The sequence below is a fragment of the Zalophus californianus genome, chromosome 4, assembly GCF_009762305.2.
Source record: "Zalophus californianus isolate mZalCal1 chromosome 4, mZalCal1.pri.v2, whole genome shotgun sequence".
Taxonomy (NCBI): Eukaryota; Metazoa; Chordata; class Mammalia; order Carnivora; family Otariidae; genus Zalophus; species Zalophus californianus.
Window position 1 is genome coordinate 84,811,860 of NC_045598.1, and position 22,831 is coordinate 84,834,690.

At 39.9% G+C, this 22,831-nt stretch overlaps 1 pseudogene; it reads left to right on the forward strand.

Moving 5' to 3' along the window:
• The first annotated feature begins 21,922 nt into the window (after nt 1-21,922).
• Nucleotides 21,923-22,824, forward strand: LOC113926478 (annotated as a pseudogene).
• Nucleotides 22,825-22,831: the final 7 nt, after the last annotated feature.

Below are 22,831 nucleotides of genomic sequence, written 5' to 3' on the forward strand. Positions count from 1 at the left end.
GCAGGTACTCTGTCCCTGGGTCTTGGGGATGTCACCTTTCCAGTGCTCCTACCCCTTTCCCAGTTGTAATGTTAGCTCCGTCAGGTGTTCTTTCCCTCTGCCCTGGAGTAGAAAGTTTTTCCTATAAGCTTCCCCAGCTGCCATGGGTTTTCATCAGAACCCCAAGGGCAACAGTCTTTCCCATCACCTTGGACACCAGGAACTGTCAGCTCTTTTTCTCTTACTCCTTTACCTTTGATTCTTGTTCTTCGCTGGCTTCTGTTCCATGGAATTTTAACATGCTCAAATCTTTGTCCTGACAGCCAAAATTATTAACTGAGTAGTCTCTACCCCCTGACTCTTCTTTCTCAGCCCTCCCCCACTCCCAAAACTTTCCCATCTGGTCTCCACTATTCCTGTGACATTCCTCTTGTCAAAGTTTCCAATGGCCTCCTTGACACGTAATCAGATTGACTCTTGACTGTTTTTATCTTGATTGGTCCATGGTCAGTGTTTGGCACTGTGGACTATAATCCTCAGAGACCATGCTTGACCTTCTGCACATTTCCCAGAACATCTCTGCAAAATAATGACTGAGAAGTAGGAAAACAAGTGCCCAAAGAGTAACCAAGCTGGTGGCACTTCAGCAAGCAAACGTTACAGTCAATTATTTATAGTGCAGCATAAATTGTTCTTAAAAATTAAAGATGCAGATGATTGGAGGCATCTGGCTATAATAAGCAAGTACTACACAGTGAAGTCCAAACGAGAGGGCTTTCTTTATTTATAGTTACTCTCATTTATTTATCATTCGTGTCTATTATTGAATTTGAAATTCTGATTTAGTGTGCTTTATTTGGAGTTTGAATTAATGCAGAGTTAAAGTCTTAAATGCTTTCCAACCCTGAGACAGTGGGTTAAATTTCAAACATAATCTTTTTGTCTACAAATTCTTCTGCAGCTTTATGACTCTCGTACATGTGTTTGGGTGTTAATCGCTAAGGGTTATTTCTGAACACTGGTAGCCAGAAAATAATATTTCATTGAGCAAAGCTGCCATTATTTATTCCTTTTGACACAAATTAGCACAAACTGTCTCAGCACATAAAGATAATGTTCCTGACAATGAAGATAATTAACAGAATGGTTTTCATATTACATGCAAATTAAAATGTAATCTGAGAAAGCCATTATTCTTTCTTCTTGAGTTGATACCTAAAAAAAAAAAAAGACAGGTGGACAGTGGTTAAAAGCACTGGCTTTTGAGTCTAATAGTCACTGGCTTCACCACTTATTAGCTGGGCGACCTTGGGCAAGTTACTCAACATGCCTGAGCTCCATTATCTAATGTGTAAAAACAGTAATTCATAGGATTTTTGCAGTGTCTGAATAATAATTTTGCCCAGGGCCTGACATATAATAAGCCCTAAATAAATGGTAGCTATAACTAGTAACAATCTCATTAAACATTTACTATACCAAAATGAAATGGCACGCATGTTCAAGGGTAATTCAACAATGCATTCCAGCCTCAGGCTTGACAATTCCTTTCACTTTCAGGTTAGTCAAATTTAGCCATTAAGTATTGTCTGAAAGAATTAAAACTGGTACTTCCATTTGTTCACAGCGAATTTGAAGGGAAAGTACAGAGATTTCCTGTATACCCCTTACTTGACAGATGCATAGCCTCCCCTATCAGAGTAGTACATTTATTACAATAGATGAACCTACATTGACACATCATAATCATCCATGGTCTCTAGTTTATATTATGGTTCACTCTGGTGTTGAGTATTCTATGGATTTGGACAAATATATAATGACATGTATATATTACTATAGTATTATACAGAGTATTTTCACTGCCCTAAAAACCTTCTGTGCTCCTCCTATTCATCCTTCTAATGCATCTCCAAATCCCTGGCAACCACTGATTTTGTTATTTTCTTCATAGTTTTGCCTTTTCCAGAATGTCATATGGTTGGAATCATACAATATGTAGTCTTTTCAGATTGGCTCTGTCACTTAGCATTTACGATTCCTCCATGTCTTCTTGTAGCTCACTTCTTTTTAGTGCTGAATAATATTCCATTGTTTGTATGTACTATGGTTTATCCACTCATCACTGAAGGACATCTTAGTTGCTTCCACGTTTGGGCAATTATGAGTAAAGCGGCTTATAAATATCTGTGTGCAGGTTTTTGTAGACATGTTTTCATCTTCTTAGGTTGAATACAAGAAGTATAAGTCTGACCATAGTGAGGGCTTACATAGGATCCAAACCAGCCATACAACAGTGGAAAGAAAGCAATTATTACCTTTATTCTGTTTCAGGCAGTGTGGCGGCCTGAGCACAATTCATTTTAAAGATTAAGGAATCAAAGCTCGGGGCGCCTGGATGGCTCAGTCGGTTAAGGGTCTGCCTTCGGCTCAGGTCCTGATCCCAGGTCCTGGGATTGAGGCCTGCATGGGGCTCCCTGCTCAGTGGGGAGTCTGCTTCTCCCTCTCCCTCTGCCACTCCCCCTGCTTGTGCTCTCTCACTCTCTCTCTGTGAAATAAAAAATTAAAATCTTAAAAAAAAAAAAAGAAATCAAAGCTCTGTGAAGTTGTCAGGAAGCCAGTAAGTTCAAATTCATGTTCGTGGACTCCAAAATCAGTGCTCTAAACCTTCAGTAAAATGACAAAGAAAGGTTTCTCAAGTTTCTTTCACTTCTGGCTTCATTTTGTGATATAACATTTTAGTCCATTTGCACAGACAATCTTCTCACTAAAACAACTAAAAGCTTCATGGCAGTTTTGATGGCCTAAGCTGGGAAATAAAAATAATTCTGAGATTTGAACTCTGGATGAACTTCACATATTTTTAGCAAGCTTTTTTGGGTATTTAGCGGAGCCTGTTACTGTTTTTGATTAAGACTGGAATTTCAATTGCATTTTGGATGTAAAAATATATTTTCATGATTTCCTCCTTCTCCCACCCAGCCTCCCCTCATTGCGGCCCATCCTCTGCATGATAATTCTTTCAAGGTAGATGCTATGGGTTACTTGACCCGAGTCTGTACCTATTGGTGGCTGTGCCATAGGCAGCTCAGGCAGCAATGTGCCAGCTGGTTGGCTAGCCCTCTGAGATCTTCCCCACACAGATTAGTTTCAGATGTAGCACTGTAAGGGCAGGCTCTGGTTAGAGGAGAGTTGTAAATAAAAGCGACAGCCTGTAATTTCCTCCTGTCTTTTGTTTTGAAATTCGCAAGTAGATTATTTGAGATGGTGGTAGGACTTTCTAGATCTGTCCCCTTGAGAAAGAAACACAATTTACTTCCCTTTTCCTGATTTCAAGAGTAGCTCTACTCTCCTTAACAATTATATGTATTTTTTCAACTGTATTGTTTATCATAAGTCCTGTCTTGCATATCGCCTTAAGCAGTAAAGTAACTTCATTAATATTTACACTTTAGGAAAAGAGAGTTTGTGCATTTTACTGGTGTATAAAAATAGGCATTGACTTATAGTGTTGAAGGATTCAGAAAGTTAGTCAGATTCTCTGTGTAGTCTCATAGTGAAGTTTCTAAAATGGCTACACACACACACACACACACACACACACACACACACACACACACCCCCACAGAGGTAGTCCTAGGTTAAAGCAAATAAAGCAATTGCCTATACCACATCTTGCTAGACTTTAAGAACACTCACTTCCTCTACTATGAAAATACTGACTTTTGATTGTTGCCTGTGGACATGTAACATTTTCTTCATATGAATATAATTTAGGTAAATTTTATTATATAAGTGAAAGTGCTTTTTTTCAATTCTTTTTAAAGCAGAGACATTGTGTTTTGGAATTTTCATCTGCAGAATCAATGGAAGTGAATATTATCAGATATCCATTTAGAATAAATAAATGAGCAATTATTTATCTTTTTTTTTTTTTTAAAGATTTTTATTTATTTATTGAGAGAGAGAGAGAATGGTAGAGAGCATGAGAGAGAGGAAGATCAGAGGGAGAAGCAGACTCCCTGCTGAGCAGGGAGCCTGATGTGGGACTCGATCCTGGGACTCCAGGATCATGACCTGAGCCGAAGGCAGTCGCTTAACCAACTGAGCCACCCAGGCGCCCGAGCAATTATTTATCTTGATAGAATACAAAATGTTTCTTATAGAACTGGACCTCTCTTTCAAATGTGCCTCCCCAGCCACTATTTAGACCAAGTAGATCCCACAGGAATATGAGCATTTCAGTTTGTCATTTCCCTGGTGCATCGCTCACCCCAGAGATGCTGGTTTACCACAATTGCTGGAACCCAGTAATTAAAGTATAAGAATAGCTTTATGAACACATTAAATTAAAGGAAACATATTAAATCACATAATATTGAATTAAGTCAAATTGCTCACAGTTAGTAATTAATAAACAATAATAAGGATATGGCCATTAAAAGAAAAAGGAAATGACCATTAAAAAGATGTTCAGAAGGAAGTGAACATGACATGAACATGATATGCAATAAGACAAGAAAAAGAAATAAAATATATACAGATTGGGAAAGAAAAAACTGTCTTTATTTGCAAATGACGTGATTTTTTTTGCAATTCAACATTTTAATAAAATCAGAATATGTACAGCACATGCAATGTTAGCATCTAAGCTCATACAAAAAGCAATTACTACAGCGACAGTAACTTGAGGTTCAATCTTTACATTCGGCAAGCTTAAGTCCATTCTTACATGATTTTTGAAATCTTTTTTTTTATAAAGAATTTATTTATTTGACAGAGAAAGACAGCAAGAGAGGGAACACAAGCAGGGGGAGTGGGAGAGGGAGAGGGAGAAGCAGGCTTCCCGTAGAGCAGGGAGCCTGATGCGGGGCTCGATCCCAGGACCCTGGGATCATGACCTGAGCAGAAGGCAGACGCTCAATGACTGAGCCACCCAGGCACCCGGATTTTTTTTCTTAAAGATTTTATTTATTTATTTGACAGAGAGAGAGATAGCAAGAGCAGGAACACAAGCAGGGGGAGTGGGAGAGGGAGAAGCAGGCTTCCTGCTGGGCAGGGAGTCTGACACAGGGCTCAATCTCAGGACCCTGGGATCATGACCTGAGCTGAAGGCAGACACTTAACGACTGAGCCACCCAGGTGCCCCAAGCACCCCAATTTTTGAAATCTTACTTACTAATTGAAAATATTGCTGATAGAACTTATTCTAATGCTATTGCTGAATGTACAAATCATGAATTACACCAATATAATAAAGATAGCCACATGTTTGAGGATTGCAATATGCCACCAGACATTCACTGAAACATACACACACACACAATTAAATAAAACCCACACAACGAACATCTGAGAATCTGGACACTTTAAATCAGTGTTTTGAAATGTTTCAGTAACATCTTAAGACAAGGGTATCAAAACCTTGTCATGATTTAATTCCAAACTGTCAATTTTGTTTTTACTAACATCAGAAAGTTATGGTTACACTGCCAATGCCAGGTCTGCTTAATTTGACAAAAGAGTTTAGTGTGACTTAACATTGAAAACTCATGCTACCCTGAAATATGTAATTTCATGCATATGGTAACATTCGACATTCAAGTACCAGTGTTTTTACATTGTCTTTTGGTTAAGTTTCTTTAAACTTTCAAAGAATAACTTTTATTTTTTTTGAAAGATTTTATTTATTAGAGAGAGAGAGAGAGAACAGGAGCAGAAGCAGAGGGAGAAGGAGAAGCAGACTCCCTGCTAAGCAGGGAGCGCGACGTGGGGCTTGATCCCAGGTCCCTGAAATAATGACCTGAGCTGAAGGCAGATGCTTAACCGACTGAGCCACCCAGGTGCCCCTCAAAGAATAACTTTTAGACTTACAAAAACAAATATTTGTCAAGATGCTCAACAAATATTACATAAAACTAACAGCAAAAAGTATCAAGAAATCTGAATGAATTTCCAAAGAATTTACAAAACAAAAAACAAAAACTCTTGGAACTAGCAAGTGGTTATAGCAAGGTTACAGGATACAAGGGTAAAACACAAAATGCTGGGGCACCTGGGTGGCTCTCAGTCAGTTAAACATCTGACTCTTGATTTGGACTCAGGTCATGATCTGAGGTCCATGAGATCGAACCCCACATGGGGCTCCATGCTGAGTATGGGGTCTGCTTGAGATTCTCTCTCTCCCTCTCCCTCTGCCCCTCCTCCTGCTCTCTCTCTCAAATGAATGAATAAATAAAATCTTAAATTACAAAAAGTCAATTGCTTTCCTATAAAATAAAACTGAACCATTGGAATTTGAAATTAAAACACAGCACCATATATATTAGCACTAAAAAATGAGATACTTAGGTAAAAATATAACAAAACTGAAGGAAATCAAAGATCTAAATAAATAGAGAGATATTCCATATACATGGATAAGAAGACTCACCGTCATCAAGATGTCAGTTATTTCCAACTTGATCTATAGATTCAAAACAAACTCCCCACACCTCCAATCCCAGCAATTTATTTTGTGAACTTTGGCAAACTGGTTGTGAAGTTCATCTGGGAAGGTGAAAGACCAAGAACAGCTAACACATTGGAAGAACAAAGTTGGAGGACTGACACATCGCACTTCAAGTCTTTCTCTAAAGCTACAGTAATTATGACAAAATTGGTATTGGTGAAAGATAGACAAGTACATCAATAGAACAGAAAAGAGAGTCTAGGAATAGACACACAAATATAATCAGATGATCTTGACAAAAGAGCAAAGGCAATTCAATGGAGATAGGATAGCATTTTCAACAAATTGTGCTGAAATAACTGGACATCTATATGCAAAAAAAAATTTGTCTAGACAAAAGCCTTATACCTTTCACAAAAATTAACTTGAAATGGATCATATGCCTAAATGTAAAACACAAAACTATAAAACTTCCAGAAGATCACATAGGGGAAAATCTAGGTCACCCTAGGTTTGGCAACGAGTTTTTACATAAACACAAAAATCACAAGCCATGAAAGAAAAAAATTGTTAAGTGGGACTTCATTAAAGTGAAAAAACTTCTGTTTTGTGAAAGACATTGTGAAGAAAAGAAGAAAAGCCACAGACAGGGAGAAAATATTTGCAAAATAGATATCTGACAAAGAACTTGTATCCAAAACATATGAAGAACTCCTAAAACTCAACAATAAGAAAACAAACAACCCAGTTCAAAAATAAACAACAGATATGAATAGATACTTCACCAGAGGATATACAGATGGCAAATAAGCATGTGAAAAGATGCCTGATAGCATATGTCATTAAGAAATTACAAATTAAAATAATGAGATACCACTACATACGTATTAAAATGTCCATAACTTGAAAAACTGATAATACCAAATGCTGGTGAGGATACGGAGTCCCGAAGGAACTCTGATTTTTTGCTGGTGGGAATACAAAATGGTACAGCCACTTTGGAAGATAATTGGGCTATTTCTTAGAAAACTAAACATATTCTTGGGAGATGATCCAGCAGTTGTGCTCCTTGGTATTTACTCAAATAAGTTAGAAAATTATTTGTCCATTAAGAAACCTGCCCATGAGTATGAATAGCAGCTTTAGTCATAATTGCCAAAACCTGGAAGCAATCAACGTGTCCTTCAGTAAGTGAATGGATAAATAAAGCGTGGTACATCCATACAATGGAATATTATTTGGCACTAAGTGGAAATGAGCTGTCAAGCCATGTGAAGACATGGAGGAATCTTACATGCATACTGCTAAGTGAAACAAGTCCATGTGAAAAGGCTACGTACCCTCTGATTTTAACTATATGGCAAGCCAGAAAGGGCACAACTATGGAGGCGATAAAAAGCAGGGTTTGCCCTTTGTAGGAAGGAAGGGAGGGATGGGTGGGTGGAGTATAGGACATTTTAGGGCACTGGAACTATCTTGCATGGTACAGTCCTGATGGACACGTGTCATTCATTATGCATTTGCCAAAATACTGTGGATGTGTACAAAACACAAGGGGACCGTAATACAAATTATGGACTTTAGTTAATAATAATGTATCAATATTGGTTCAGTTGTAATAAATCTACCATACTTATGCAAGAGGCTAGTAAGTGGGGACCGTGTGTGTGTGTGTGTGTGTGTGTGTGTGTGTGTGTGTGTGTGTGTGTGTAGTTAGTGGTGGACATTGACATGGTGTATGAGAACTCTGTGTGCACTCTGATTAGTTTTTCTGTAAACCTAAAACTTCTCTAAAAAATAAAGTCTATTAAAAAATCGGATCAGGGATCAGGGGTTGTGCAAGGGCAAAAGCAGATGATTTGGAGATGAATGCAGTTTGCTTCACCTAGAGGCTAACTAGCTCTGACTGTAGCTCCTCTCACCTCCTGGTCTTAATTGGCAATGTGGCTACCACCTGTGCCTGGGAAGCTCCTCTTGCTGCCACCCGTGGCCACCGTAATCATCCAGCTCTCCCTAGTGATGACATTTCTCTCAGGAAGTCTGGAGAGAATCCTTCCCCCACAGGTATCACACTGCTTTGGGCTCCTTAAAGCTACTGGGCACCTGTCTTTTTATATTAAAATCCTAGACAAGCTTCCCCAGGTCAGGGTCAGAGTGTCAGGGAGACTCTAGCCAATGCTGTTCCTAAGAGCCCCTATCTCTTCTGAATATCAATGATATCCCAGGAAGCTCTTGGCGTCTCATCCTCAAAAGGTTGAGTTTGTGTCTCCAACCCAACTCTCTTTCAAGTCTGTTCCACAGTTTTAATTCCTGGACCTAATCATCAGTCAAAAATATCAATCATCATTTACAAAGAGAGAAAAAAAAGTATTTAAAAATGGGTCCTCTTTGCTGTTTCTTGCAAGAAGCCCTACTATTTCCTAGTGACCCTGATCACTCCTGTGGGGACAAGTTGATTTGTCTCTTCCTTGGACCCTCTCATCTCACATGAAATGAGAGATACCACACTTATCCCATTAGCCTTTTATTCTTTTATAAAAACAGGTCTTTTCTAACATTATAAAGGGATATTTTGAGTCAGTTCCCAGAAATTGCCTTTGGCCATTGAACTTAATGATTCTGGACGCCCCTGAGTCTCTTTTAATACCTTGTTATGGATTTATTGTTTGTTAATTAACTTGCATTCTTTCTGAACCTAATTAATGTGTGGCTTTCATTGTAAGCCATTGTAATAAAATTTTTTTTATTTTTTTAAAAGATCTTATTTATTTATTTGACAGAGAGAGACGCAGCAAGAGAGGGAACACAAGCAGGGGGAGTGGGAGAGGGAGAAGCAGGCTTCCCGCAGAGCAGGGATCCTGAGGCAGGGCTCGATCCCAGGACCCTGGGATCATGACCCGAGTTGAAGACAGACACTTAACAACTGAGCCACCAGGCGCCCCCCCATTATACAATTTTAAAACTCATCTCAATAATGCAGATGAAAGTGTGGTGACCTGTGCTGGTCTTAGGCTTGGTTTACCTCCCCGACTACACCCAACTAGGATCATCTTTCCACTTTAGACATTCTCGTGGGAGACTTTGTAATCTCTAAAACCTACCTGTTGACCCAGGGGTTAAATTTAGAGGTGATCTGTAGAAATATGGTCCATCACTTTAAAAACTTAATTGATGTTTTAGGCAGATTTCCCTGGTCTGAGAAATGACAGCATGTGAAAGTCCTGAGTCAAGCTCCGTGCTGGGTGTGTAGTCTGCTTAATGTTCTCTCCCTCTGCCCTTCCTCAACACCCCCCACCCCCACTCCCACGCTCATGTGCTCAAGCTCTCTCTTACTCTCACTAAAAAGAAAAAAAAAAAAAAAGATGGTGTTGAATAAATTCACCAAAAAGGGAAAGGAAAGGAGAAGAGGAGAGAGAGGTCTGGTGGTCCCCAGAAGGCAGGCCAAGATTGCAGGGATATGAAGAGCTGGGGGACCAGGCCACAAGTCCAGCTCATAGGAGAGGATGGAAGAAAATGGAAGGTAAATGCTCTAAAACCTGGGTGGTTCTGCCATCAACCACAGGGCTTGTGTAAGGCTTCTACACAGCATGACTTTGTAACCCAAGAGAACCTCCGTTCCTAGGTTTGTGGATTTTAGGTTCGTGTTTCACAGTGATCTCAGACACTCACTCCCTGATATTTTACTCCTCTCACTTCACCCCTGCATCCTCACTTCCACCCCTCCCTGGCTACCACTGCTGCTTCATGTCACATTGAACCCACGTTTGCCTCTGTCTAGCAGGAGGGGCAAGATGCTAAAGACAAATGGGGGGCCCCAGTAAGTTTTCTCTCTAAGTGAATCAGAGATTTGAAATGCAGAAACACTGGGGGGAAATCCTGTGTTGAAGAAAGGCAGTAGGAGGACAGCTGTGTTTCCGTCGTTCTCTGGACCCGCTCCTCTGAGATGGGGGAGGTGATCCTGAGCCCCATGTTTGTTTGGATGGTGAAGCTCCAGGGACTTCTGTTGAACAGAGTGTTCCCAATTCCAGGGCAAGACTGCTGAGACTGCAAAGCTCAGCCTTTAAAATAACATCTCTCTGGACAAGGATCTCTGGGGCCGGGTGCAGGGCCTTGCATTTTGGAATGAGACAAAAGGTAACCATGGGATTTTGAACTTAGCAAATGCGGGAAGGCTTGTGGGTGCCAGGGAGTTGCTTTTTTAGTTTTAACAATTTTTTTAGGAGAAAAATGGACAGTTTTTATAAGTTTACCAAGTTGTTGGCAGATTCTCAGTTATTGTCGCTGTGGATAGTATCTGGAGAAATAGAGCTGATCCAAACTACTGATTGCTGGGAGCTTTGGACCCAACCTTGTATCTCTTTCTCAGTCACTTTTAACTTTGCAAAGTGATGCTTCATTTAGGGTAATTAGAATGTTATTATGATCTGAGAAACTCTGGGCAATTATTTAGATTTCTGAGTTGATTTCCTTTCTGTAAATTGGGTCTAAAAAACGTTTGGTGTGAGAAGTAAATAAGATCTGAAAATAAAAACCCTAACATACAACCCTAGTGCCTCTGCTCTTTTCTTTACCTTGCCCTGTTTTTTTTTTTTAAGATTTTATTTATTTATTTGAGAGAGAGAATGAGATAGAGAGAGCATGAGAGGGGGGAGGGGAGGGTCAGAGGGAGAAGCAGGCTCCTCGCTGAGCAGGGAGCCCGATGCTGGACTCGATCCCGGGACTCCAGGATCATGACCTGAGCCGAAGGCAGTCGCTTAACCAACTGAGCCACCCAGGTGCCCCTACCCTGCCCTGTTTTAAGGTATTAGGGACAAATGATCATTTCAGACAAATTTTTGTCGGTGGACATGGTAGAGACAGTAGAGTGTACTCTTTCTTGCAGGTGACAGAAGAACAAGGAGAAGGTTGTGGATAGGACAAATTAGTCTCACTTCTTGTCAGGGAATCTTGTCAAGGTACTGTTTCCATGAGGCAGACCCATCCACAAACTGGACGTTTGGACAATCTAGAAACAACCTAGGGCTTTAGTAGGAAATGCCACTAGTTAATTAAAAACAAAAAAAGAAAAAGAAAAATGAGAGCACTTCTGCTTGGCATAGTCACCTGACAGCCAAATAACAATCTGGCTCTGCTATTGCCTTCCTGGGGCCCCATGGCCCCAGAAACCACTTTTGTTCTCACAGGCCTCGACCACCATTTCTTCGCAATCCTTTAGGCTCCAAACAAAAGTAGTTTTTGTTTGTTTGTTTGTTTGTTTTATAAGGAATCTCATTGACTTTTCTCCTCTTCATTGTTCCTGTTTAGACTCCAGGAACAGAGAGTCTCCCTGGACAGTTTGGAGCCGCTGCAGGAATGCTAACCTTCCCTGAAGGGGGTTGTTCCGCAGAGGGGAAATGCTTGCTTTTCAAAAATACCTCCTTTGAGAGGCCATCAGCTGCCTCGTTTTTGCTCAGTCAGGGAAATTTCAACCTCAGTCAGGATTTGAGAATAGTTGGCTGTGATTACCTAAAAGACTCCACAAGGACAAATGTCCAGAACATAGTCACCCCCATGACAGGGGCCAAGGTCTCTTTGTTTTTACCCCTTGTAGCTTTTCCTGCATTTTTATTCTATCTGTCTCAATCTCATGCCCTGTTCTGGGTCTGGAAGGAATCACAGCCATTGGAAGTATGCCTGGAATAATCTATCAAGAATCAATATATGGTGCGCCTTCTTCTTTCATTCATTAATTTGTTAGTTGGTTCATTCATTCATTCATCTGAGTAGAATTTTATATTGTTAAAGAACATCTGTTACGTAACATCATTGTTTTTCTAACCACAAGTCATGGAGAGGATGCTGACTTCCTTTGTTTTGTTCCTCTAAAGACATATGGAAGCAGGGTTTTTAAAAAATTAAGTACTTTGATGAATGGTATTTTTACTCTCCCCCACATAAGGTTTTTGGGACCCATTTAACTGGAAACATTCAGTTTTCCAGCTTTGCTCTCCCCTCGGGGTCTGTGAAAGATCAAAGAATTAAGAGGGCATAAAGTGGACAAGTAACAAGTTCAGGCTCAAGTGTGCAGCTAGAATCCAAGTCCATCCAGCACCCAACTAAGAAGGGAGCCCTCTTTCTGGCAAATGCACACTCCTGAGCATTGTGGGTTGGTCTAGTTTGGGTGTGCGTTGGTCTGAAGATGCAAGGCACCTCGTGTGTCTTTCTCATTCTCCACATGTCCATTATTCACATAGTAGGATCATGTGGTGTTTATACGTTAAGAGATTTTTCCTTAATTATGTCCCTAATACAGCCTCAGGCAAGGTGTTATAAAGACTGTAAAGAGAGTACACCAAGAACTTCATTATCTATGGTGTATCATATATAAAGAGAGCATTTGCTTATACCCTGAAGGGATGTAAGGGAGATTTTATATTCACTTCTCAAATCAAATGTCAGCCAGAATACCATTTTGAAATAGAAGTGACTCAGTGCAGTGAGCAGGCCCCAGGCATAAGTGTGAAGTAGCTAAGTTGCTCTTTGATGTCCTCCATCATTTCTGCTTTACTCTCTCCCCCCACTTTAACAGTACCCTTTCTTCCCACACTACCCTGTACTCATCTCTCTCTCTCTTCTTTTGTGTCAAATCTCCAGTATCCAGAAATGACCCCAAACCTACTCCCTCTAGAGGGTAGAAATGACTCAATTTGATTTTTCACTCATGAGAATTGGAATGTAATAAAAAGAAAAAAAGAAAAAAGGAATGAAGACTTAAATGCAGATTTTCATCCACCTGGGAGTTGGGTGGGAGGGTCTTCAAGGGTTGAGAGCTTCCTCGAGTCCCTGGAATCAGGTGGCATAGGTGAGCTGACTCACTCCTGTCATTTGATTTCTCAGCAGCATCTGACACACTGACAACCCCGCTTTCTATAAAACCCTCTTCCACCTTGGATTTTCTGTTATCATACTTTATGTCTCCCCCACTTCACCATCCAAAGCATCTCAGATTCCTCTGATGGATCCATCTCCATCAACCTCCTGTCAGAGATCAGTCTCAGACCTTCTTTTTACTTTCTTATAATGTCCCTCCAAGTTGCCTTGTCCATTCTCATGGCTTTTTTGCAGATGACCTGTAAATGTTTATGCTCAGTAGCCTGAGTTCTAGACTCATTCAAATGTCTAGTGGACATGTCCAACTTAAGATAGCTAAATCAAAACCCTTGCCTTTTCTAACACTTGTTTTGCTTCTCTACCAGTCTTTCTTGTCTCAATAGATGGCACCACCAAATGCCTGGTTTATGGCTTACACCCGAGATCTTAGAGTCATCTGTGATCCCTCTCTTTCTCTCTTCTCCTCTAGCCACTGCATCATCAAATCTTGTCAGTTCTACTACCTGAATGTATCTGAAATCCTTTGTCATATCTTGTCTCCTCTTTTGTCCCTTTTCCCACCCCACCAAATTCTTACTCAACTTAAAAGCAAAAGTGTAGTGGTTAAGAGTACATATTCTGGGGCACCTGGATGGCTCGGTTGGTTAAGAGTCTTGGGATCCCTGCTCAGTGGGGAGTCTGCTTCTCTCTCTCCCTTTGCCCCTCCCCCTGGCTTGTGTTCTCTCCCTCCCTCTCAAATAAATATTTTTTTTTTAAGAAAGAGTGCATACTCTGCAGTGATAGGACCTGGGTTCGAATCCTGGCTCTGCCACTTACGATGTGAATTTAGGCAATTTATTTCAGTTTTCTATGTTGTAGTTGTTTCAGTTATAAATTGTAATAGCACATATTTTATAGAGTTATGATAATTAAATGAGGTTTTTTTTTTTTCCTCTTGAAGTGTGTAGTTACTCCATTCTTGAAACCCTTCAGTGGTTTCCTATGCACTTGATATAAGATCCAAGCTCCAAACCAAAGCCTCTATGTCCCGAGTGGCCTGGCCCATTCTTCCACTCTGATCTCATCTCAGCTCACTTTCCTTCCCTCACTGTGATCCAGACGCACAGGTCTTCTCTCAGTTTCTCAGGCATGCCGAGCTCCTTGTTGCCTCAAGAAACTCTCATTTGCTGTTCCATCTGCCTAGAAGCTCTTCCAATGCTTGACTCCTTTGCTTGTTGCAGACTCAGCATAAATGGCACTCTTTTTAGCAACCTCTTCAGGCTACCCTATTTAAAGTAGGTCCCCTTTTTATTCTCCGCCACAGGTACCTTATTTGCTTCCTTTGTATCACTTAACTCACAATATTTAGTAACTTATTTGTCATTGTTTCCTGGTAGGAATTCCTACCAAAATGTAAGCCCTACCAAAATGTAAGGTCCTGTGAAGGCAGGACCATGACTGCTATGTTCATTGTTGGATCAATAGTGCCCACCTAACATAATACCTGGCATACAATAAGTGCTCACTATTTACTGAATAAGTGGAATGAACAACTGTTAAGCCAACCTTGACTTTCAGTAGAACTCAAGTGTAAGCCAGAATCCAAGTTCTGCAGGATAGATCAAATAGTATACCAACAGGTACTGACCACCTGACCTGCTTTGTTGTTCGATGAAACAAGCAATACGGTGGAGCATTGTTAGCTGGTGAAGGAGAAAGTGTCCTGGACACAAAACCAGAAGACTTGGGTTCAGTACAGGATCTGATACCAGCCAGCTCTGTAACCTTGAACAGGCTCTGGGCATCTCAGAAACCCACTTTCCTACTGGAGGATGAGAGTAATTGGAATAAGCAACCCTTTATTTTCCTCCAAGCACAAACATTCTGTTTTGGTTGCCACATTTTCTGTTCAAAAGAGATAAGATCAGTATACCATTTCATTTTTTGTGGAAGAGATAAATCACATGCTGAGTTTTAGGGGAGTCAAAGAATTCTTAAAGGATGTTTGCACAGATTCTCACTGGGGGTATTTTAAATAGGTGGGAATTCATCCATTCAAAAATTATTTATTGACTACTGCATGCTCCCTGGAGTCGCGCTCACTGTACCTTGTCTGAAAGCAAAACTTTTTTTCCTGCCCTTTTCTTTGTTTCTATAGAGTACATGTGTGTGCACGCACGCATGCGCGCGCGCACGCACACACACACACACACACACACACACACACACACACACTCATGTACACATACATCTTTAACCCTAAGCTTTTTACCCTTTTCTTCTTGTTCAGCAAAATCTTTTCTGAGTTATACAACCAGTTACTGGCAGTGGGACTTTATGACAAGACCTCCAGTTCAATGTTACTTATAATACATCCCAGGATGCTCTTCTTGATACATTCCCTAGACTAGACCTTAAAGATCATCAGTTTTAAACCTTTCTAAAGACTTTAATTTCTTCTCCTCTTTACTGAATGCCAAGTTTTTCCAGTGAGAACTTCAAGAGAGCCCAATTCAGTTCTGGATAAGTCCAGTGGTTAAACATTGGTCGTCAGATATTTGAATAGTTGATGCCCCTTCTCTCTACCTCATCCTGCCTTCTTGCAAGATTTGGGTTGGTATGAAACAACAACTGGCTCTAACTACCTGAGTAGTCTGAAAGCTATTTCCATAATAATATTTTGTCATTTCCTCTTTTCTTTTTTTCTTCTATTGGTTATGCTACCACACGGTTCTGAGTAAGTTTCCATTTCTTATGTTAAAGTGCTTTCTTGTGAGAGGCTGAAAATTTTCAACAGAATGGATGATATATTTTGAGGAGCTCTAAAATAAATATTGGGGCTGGAGAGACAATTAGAGCAGTGCCCCAGGTATTGTCAAAAGGAGGCTCTGTACCAAAAAGGCGAGCTCTTCATGTGCCATAAAGAAGCTAGCCAGGCCACATGTTCCTGCACACTCCTCACATCTAGGATTATATTAATTATTATCCTTATTCATTGCCAAGGGATTCACTTGGGTTGAGGAAACACTGATCGGTCACCAATAACTGATCGGTCCAGATACTCATTTTAGATATGGACAGCCAAGAATCAAAACCACTGGAGGAGAAACCAACAGCATGAAAGAGAGGCTCCAAAATGGAAACAAAAATGGAGAATCTAAATCCTGAGGAAATCAAATTAGTATAGGAAATAGGAATTTAATAAAATTCAATCTATGTGTCTCCAGAGAGATTTGAGAAGATTTTAAACTCATAAAATCAGAATAGTTGCAAAGAAATCCATTAGAGAACGCTAAAGAGCTTTAGGAAATTTAAAACTTGATTTCCAAAGCATTCCATGCCCCTCAGTAAAATGGTTAAATGGCACAGCTGACAACTGAATTAGCAATGGAGAATAGCTCTATCCAATAGAAATATCATGCAAGGGGTACCTGGCTGGCTCAGGCATAATTACAGATTACTGTAAGAAAACTTTTATTTTCATTCTAATTGTTTGAATACTGGGTGTGTATTTTTTACTTATAGCACATCTCAATCCAGACCAGCCACATCTCAAGTGCTCGGTAGCCACTTGTGACTAGTGGTTACCATATTGGACAATAATAGATCTAGGAGGCTGAACTGAAAGCATTATCCCAGAACACACTAAAAGAAGTATGAGAGAAAAATTAAGCTACAAAAGGGATACGAATATTCTCTCAGGAATGAAGAAGAGTGAGTTAGAGGTGGTGGTAAAAGTTCAGGTGAGACAAGATGAGGATTTAGCAGTGAAGCAACAATAGAAATGGAGGTTGTTGGGAAGATATAGGAGCCCTTTGGGATAGAAACATGGGGTTTGCTGGCAGATTCGATATGGAAGATCAGGAAGAGGAAGACTGAGGCATAGTTCTTAGTTTTCAGCTTAAGCAATTTGATGACCAAAGGGATCTTGTTTTGAGGGGATACAACACAGAACATAGCCCAAAATTTGAACCAGAAATACAGTCTGATCAATATTCTGCTAAGCCAATCTTTCCAGCACCACATGGTAAAGACTTTGCTGGACATAAGCAAACTTTCTTCTTACCTTCATCTATTGCAGTCTGAAAAATAATTTGTATATTTGTAAATTTAATTAAATTAGCAAAGAAAAGGAAAAGAATCTTGTCTCACTGTGAATACACTTGTTCAAATAAGTCTGTAAAAAGCATGAAAGTGAAGCATCAGAAACAACAGTGACTGATAATGGGGAGAGTTCAAACATGATTCCCATTAGTCTGTATTTCAAGGACTGAGAAATTTCCATCCCCTCCCACTCTCCTCCCTAGCACTTTTCTGGAAATAAGTGCTTTCTGTGTCTTTTTTTTTCATTCATCTTTTAAAATTTCATCATAGTTGACACCTGATGTTACATTAGTTCCAGTTGTACAACATAGTGATTCAACATCTCCATATGTTATGCTATGTTCACCGCAAGTGTGGTTCCCATTTCTCCCCATACAACACTATTATAATACCATTGACTATATTCTCTATGCTATGCCTTTTATTCCCATGACTTATTCATTCCACAACTGGATTTTTGCTTCAGTTCTTCACATTGTGCCTGCTTGTCAGAAACTAGTTACAGTTAAAAGAAGCCAATTCCTTGAAGTTCATTAGTAGGACAAATTTACCATTATTTTTTAAAAACACAAAGTATTAGTGAATTTGGTTTGATTACCTGAATATTCTTTATAATTAAAATATATAGAGATTGAAATCAACGCATGCATAAAGTTATATGGTTTACAACATGCTTTTCATATATAATCTCATCTAATCTTCATAATTGTCCTACAAAGTAGGTGTTATTATCGATTACTTTAATAGGTGAAGAAGCATATTTTGAAAGATGTGCTAACATGAGATAATGTCTATAAAGTACCTAACAGAATGGCACATAATGCATGCTGAATGCTATCTAATAATACTAATAGTAATAATAATAATAATAATGATATCAACTTGCTCAATGTCACATAAGTGGTGGTGCCGAGATTTGAACTCAGGAATCCCCGATAATTTTGTGAGCAAATTAACTTGTCAAAATGAGTCTGTCTTTATTCATTTTTTATTATACAAGTAATGTACTTACACAGAGAATTTGATAGAGCAAAATAAGTCACTCACCCATAATTCTACCATTTCAATATAATAGGTATTATCACACAAAATGATTTTAGATTTGTAAAGGTTGCTTTAAAAAGTATTGCTGGTGCTTTAATTTGCCCTTTTTAGAACCCTTCTACTGAGTAGGAAAGAAAACACACTGTGTCTTTTCCCACTTCTTCCAATAAATATCTAGATTATAGATCTAATCATTCTAAATAAGAGTTATTTTGGACATTAACCCTTTATCAGATATATGATTTGTAAATATTTTTTCCCATTCCATAAGTTGCCTTTTCACTTTGTTGATTGTTTTCTTTGCTGTGCAGAAGCTTTTAAGTTTGATGTAGTCCCACTTATTTATTTTTCTTTTTGTTGCCTGAGCTTTTAGTGTCAAGTCCAAAAAATCATTGCCAAGATCAATGTCAAGGAGCTATTCCCCTGTTTTCTTCTAGGAGTTTCACGGTTTCAAGCCTTATGTTTAAATCTTTTAAATTTTAAGTTGATTTTTGGTATATGGTGTAAGATAAAGGTACAGTTGCATTCTTTTGCATGTGGATATCCAACCTCCCAATATAATTTATAGAAAAGACTATCCTTTCCCCATTGCGTATGGTTGGTTCCCTTGTCATGGATTGGTTGACTGTATATGTGTGGGTTTATTTCTGCGGTCTATTCTGTTTCATTGATCTATGAGTCTGTTTTTTTTTTTAAAGATTATTTATTTATCTGGCAGAAATAGAGCGAGCACAAGCAGGGGGAATGGCAGGCAGAGGGAGAGGGAGAAACAGGCTCCCCGAGGAATAGGAAGCCCGATGCGGGGCTTGATCCCAGGACCTTGGGATCATGACCTGAGCCAAAGGCAGATGCTTAACTGACTGAGCCACCCAGGTGCCCCTCTATGAGTCTATTTTTATGCCAAAACCACATTGTTTTGATTCCTATAGCTTTATAATATAGTTTGAAATTAAGAGGTATGATGCCTTCTTCTTTCTAAAGATTGCTTTGCCTATTTGAGGTATTTTGTGATTTCATGCAAATTTTAGTATTTTTGTCCTGTTTTTGTGAAAAATGCTATTGGCGTTTTGATGGGGATCACATTAAATCTGTAGATAGATCAGTTCAGTAGTATAGACATTTTAACAAAATTAATTCTTCCAATCTACCAGTTTGGGATGTCATTCTATTTCTTTGTGTCTTCTTCAATTTCTTTCATTCATATCTTTTTTTTAAAGATTCATTCACTTATTTGAGAGAGAGTGAGAGAGAGTGCATGGGGAGAGTGCGAGGGAGAGGGAGGGACGCAGACTCCCCACTGAGTGCAGAGCGTGACATGGGGCTCCATCCCATGATGGTGAGATCATGACCTGAGCTGAAATCAAGAGTTGGACGCTTAACCAGGTGTCTCTCATTCATGTCTTATAATTTTTAGTGTACATATCTTTCTTTATAACCCAATCAAACAACTTCATTAAAAGACAGGCAAAGAGGGGTGCCTGGGTGGCTCAGTTGTTAAGCGTCTGCCTTCGGCTCAGGTCATGATCCCAGGGTCCTGGGATCGAGCCCCACATTGGGCTCCCTGCTTGACGGGAAGCCTTCTTCTCCCTCTCCCACTCCCCCTGCTTGTGTTCCCTCTCTCACTGTGTCTCTCTCTGTCAAATAAATAAATAAAATCTTTAAAAAAAAAGATGGGCAAAGAATATGAAAAGAGATTTTTCCATAGATTTTCCCAATGCATATATGAAAAGATGTTCAAAATCACTAATCATCAGAGAAATGGAAATCAGGACCACAATGAGATATCACCTCACACCTGTTAGGATGACTTTTATCAAAAGGATAAGAGATAACCAGTGTGGGTGAGGGAGTGGAAAAAAAGAACCCTTCTACACTGTTGGTGGGAATGTAAATTGGTAGAGCCATTATGGAAAACAATATGGAGATTCTTAAAAAAATTAAAAGTGGAACTACTAGGCAATCAAGCAATCCCACTACTGTGTATATATACAAAGAAATTGAAACCAGGGTCTCAAGGAGATATCTGCACTCTATGTTCATTTCACTATGATTCACAATAGCCAAGATATGGAAACAACCTACAACGTAAGTGTCTGTTCATGAATGAATAAGAAAATGTAGTGTATGTATACACGATGGAATATTATTCAACTATAAAAAAGAAGGAAATCCTGTCATTTGTGACAACATGGATGAACCTCAAAGACATTACGTTAAAATGGAATAAGTGAGGCAGAGAAAGAAAAATATTGTATGATCTCACTTCTCTGTGGAATGTAAAAAAGTCAAATTCATGAAACTAAAGAGTAGTTACCAGGGACTGGAGGATGGGGAAACTGGTAGTTGGTCAAAGGGTACAAACTTTCACCCAAAACCACAAATAATCCAGTTAAGAAATAGGGAGAAGACATGAACAGACATTTTTCCAAAAAAGACATACAGATGGCTTCATTTAGCCATGAAAAGATGCTCAACATCTCTCTCATCATCAGGGAAATACAAATCAAAACTTCAATGAGATACTGCCTCACACCTGTCAGAATGGCTAAAATTAACAACAGAGGAAACAACAGATGTTGGTGAGGATGTGGAGAAAGGGGAACCCTCTTACACTGCTGGTGGGAATGCAAACTGGGGCAGCCACTCTGGAAAACAGTATGGAGGATCCTCAAAAAGTTAAAAATAGAACTACCTTATGACTCAGCAATTGCACTACTAGGTATTTACCCAAAGGATACAAAAATAATTATTTGAAAGGGCACATGCACCCCAAGGTTTATAGCAGCATTATCGACAATAGTCAAATTACGGAAAGAGCTGAAATGTTCATCAACTGATGAATGGATAAAGAAGATGTGGTGTATATATGCAATGGGATATTACTTGGCCATCAAAAGGAATGAAATCTTGCCATTTGCAATGAAGTGGATGGAGCTAGAGTATATTATGCTAAATGAAATAAGTCAGTCAGAGAAAGAGAAATACTGTATGATTTCACTCATATGTGGAATTTAAGAAACAAAACAGATGAACACAGGGAAAGAGGGGGTTAAAAGAGAGGGAAGCAAACCATATAAGAGACTGTCAACCATAGAGAAAAAACTGAGGGTTGCTGTAGGGGAAGTGGGCAGGGGGATGGGCAAAATGGGTGATGGGGATTAAGGAGGGCACTTGTGATGAGTACTGGATGTTACATGTAAGTGATGAATCACTAAATTCTACTCCTGAAACTAATTTACACTATATGTTGCCTAACTAGAATTTAAATAAAAACTTAAAAAATTTTAAAGAATAAAATAAAATTACCCTAAACAAGTAAAAAAAAAAAAAGGTACAAACTTCCAATTATAAGAGGAATAAATTCTGAGGGTCTAAAGTACAGCATGGTGACTATAGTTAAAAATACTGTAATGAGGGCTTTTGTGTGTTACCCAGGGAAGGATCCATACAGCATTGTTTTGTGTTCCCATCATAACTTAAAGGGCAATTTTCACAATGTCCAGAGCCCTTGATGTCCTGCAAATGAAGGAGAAGGATGTCCTCACATTCCCTACAGCAGGAACCCACTTAGGGGGCACCGACCTTGACTTCCAAATGCAACAGTACATCTACAAAAGGGAAAGTGATGGTATCTACATCAGAAATCTGAAGAGAACCTGGGAGAAGCTTCTGCTGGCAGCTCATGCCATGGTTGCCGCTAAAAACCTGGCTGATGTCGGTATCATCATCCAGGAATACTGGCCAGGAGCTGTGCTGAAGTTTGCTGCCGGAACCACTCCTACTGCCGGCCACTTCACTCCTGGAACCTTCACTACCCAGATCCAGGCAGCCTTCCGGGAGCCGAGACTGCTGGTGGTTACTGAGCCCAGGGCTGACCACCAGCCTCTTACAGAGGCGTCTTATGTTAACCTGCCTATCATCGCTCTGGGTAACAGACTCTCCTCTGCACTACGTGGACATTGCCATCCCTTGCAACAACAAGGGAGCTCACTCAGTGGGCCTGGGAAGTTCCATGCATGCGTGGCACCATCTCCCGTGAGCACCCATGGGAGGTCATGCCTGATCTCTACTTCCACAGAGATCCTGAAGAGATTGAAAAGGAAGGGCAGGTCACTGCTGAGAATTCTGTGACCGAGGAGGACTTTCAGGGTGAATGGACTGTTCCATTTCCTGAGTTCACTGCTATTCAACCTGAAGTCACAGACTGGCCTGACGGCGTGCAGGTGCCCTCTGTGCCTATTCAGCAGTTCCCCACTGAGGACTGGAGCGTCCAGCTGGCGGTAGAAGACTGGTCTGCAGCTCCTACTGCTCAGGCCACAGAATGTGTGGGAACAACCAGAGTGGTCTTCCTCTTCAACAAAGGCAAACAAAGTGGAAAGAAGGTTGATGGAAAATAAACAGTTC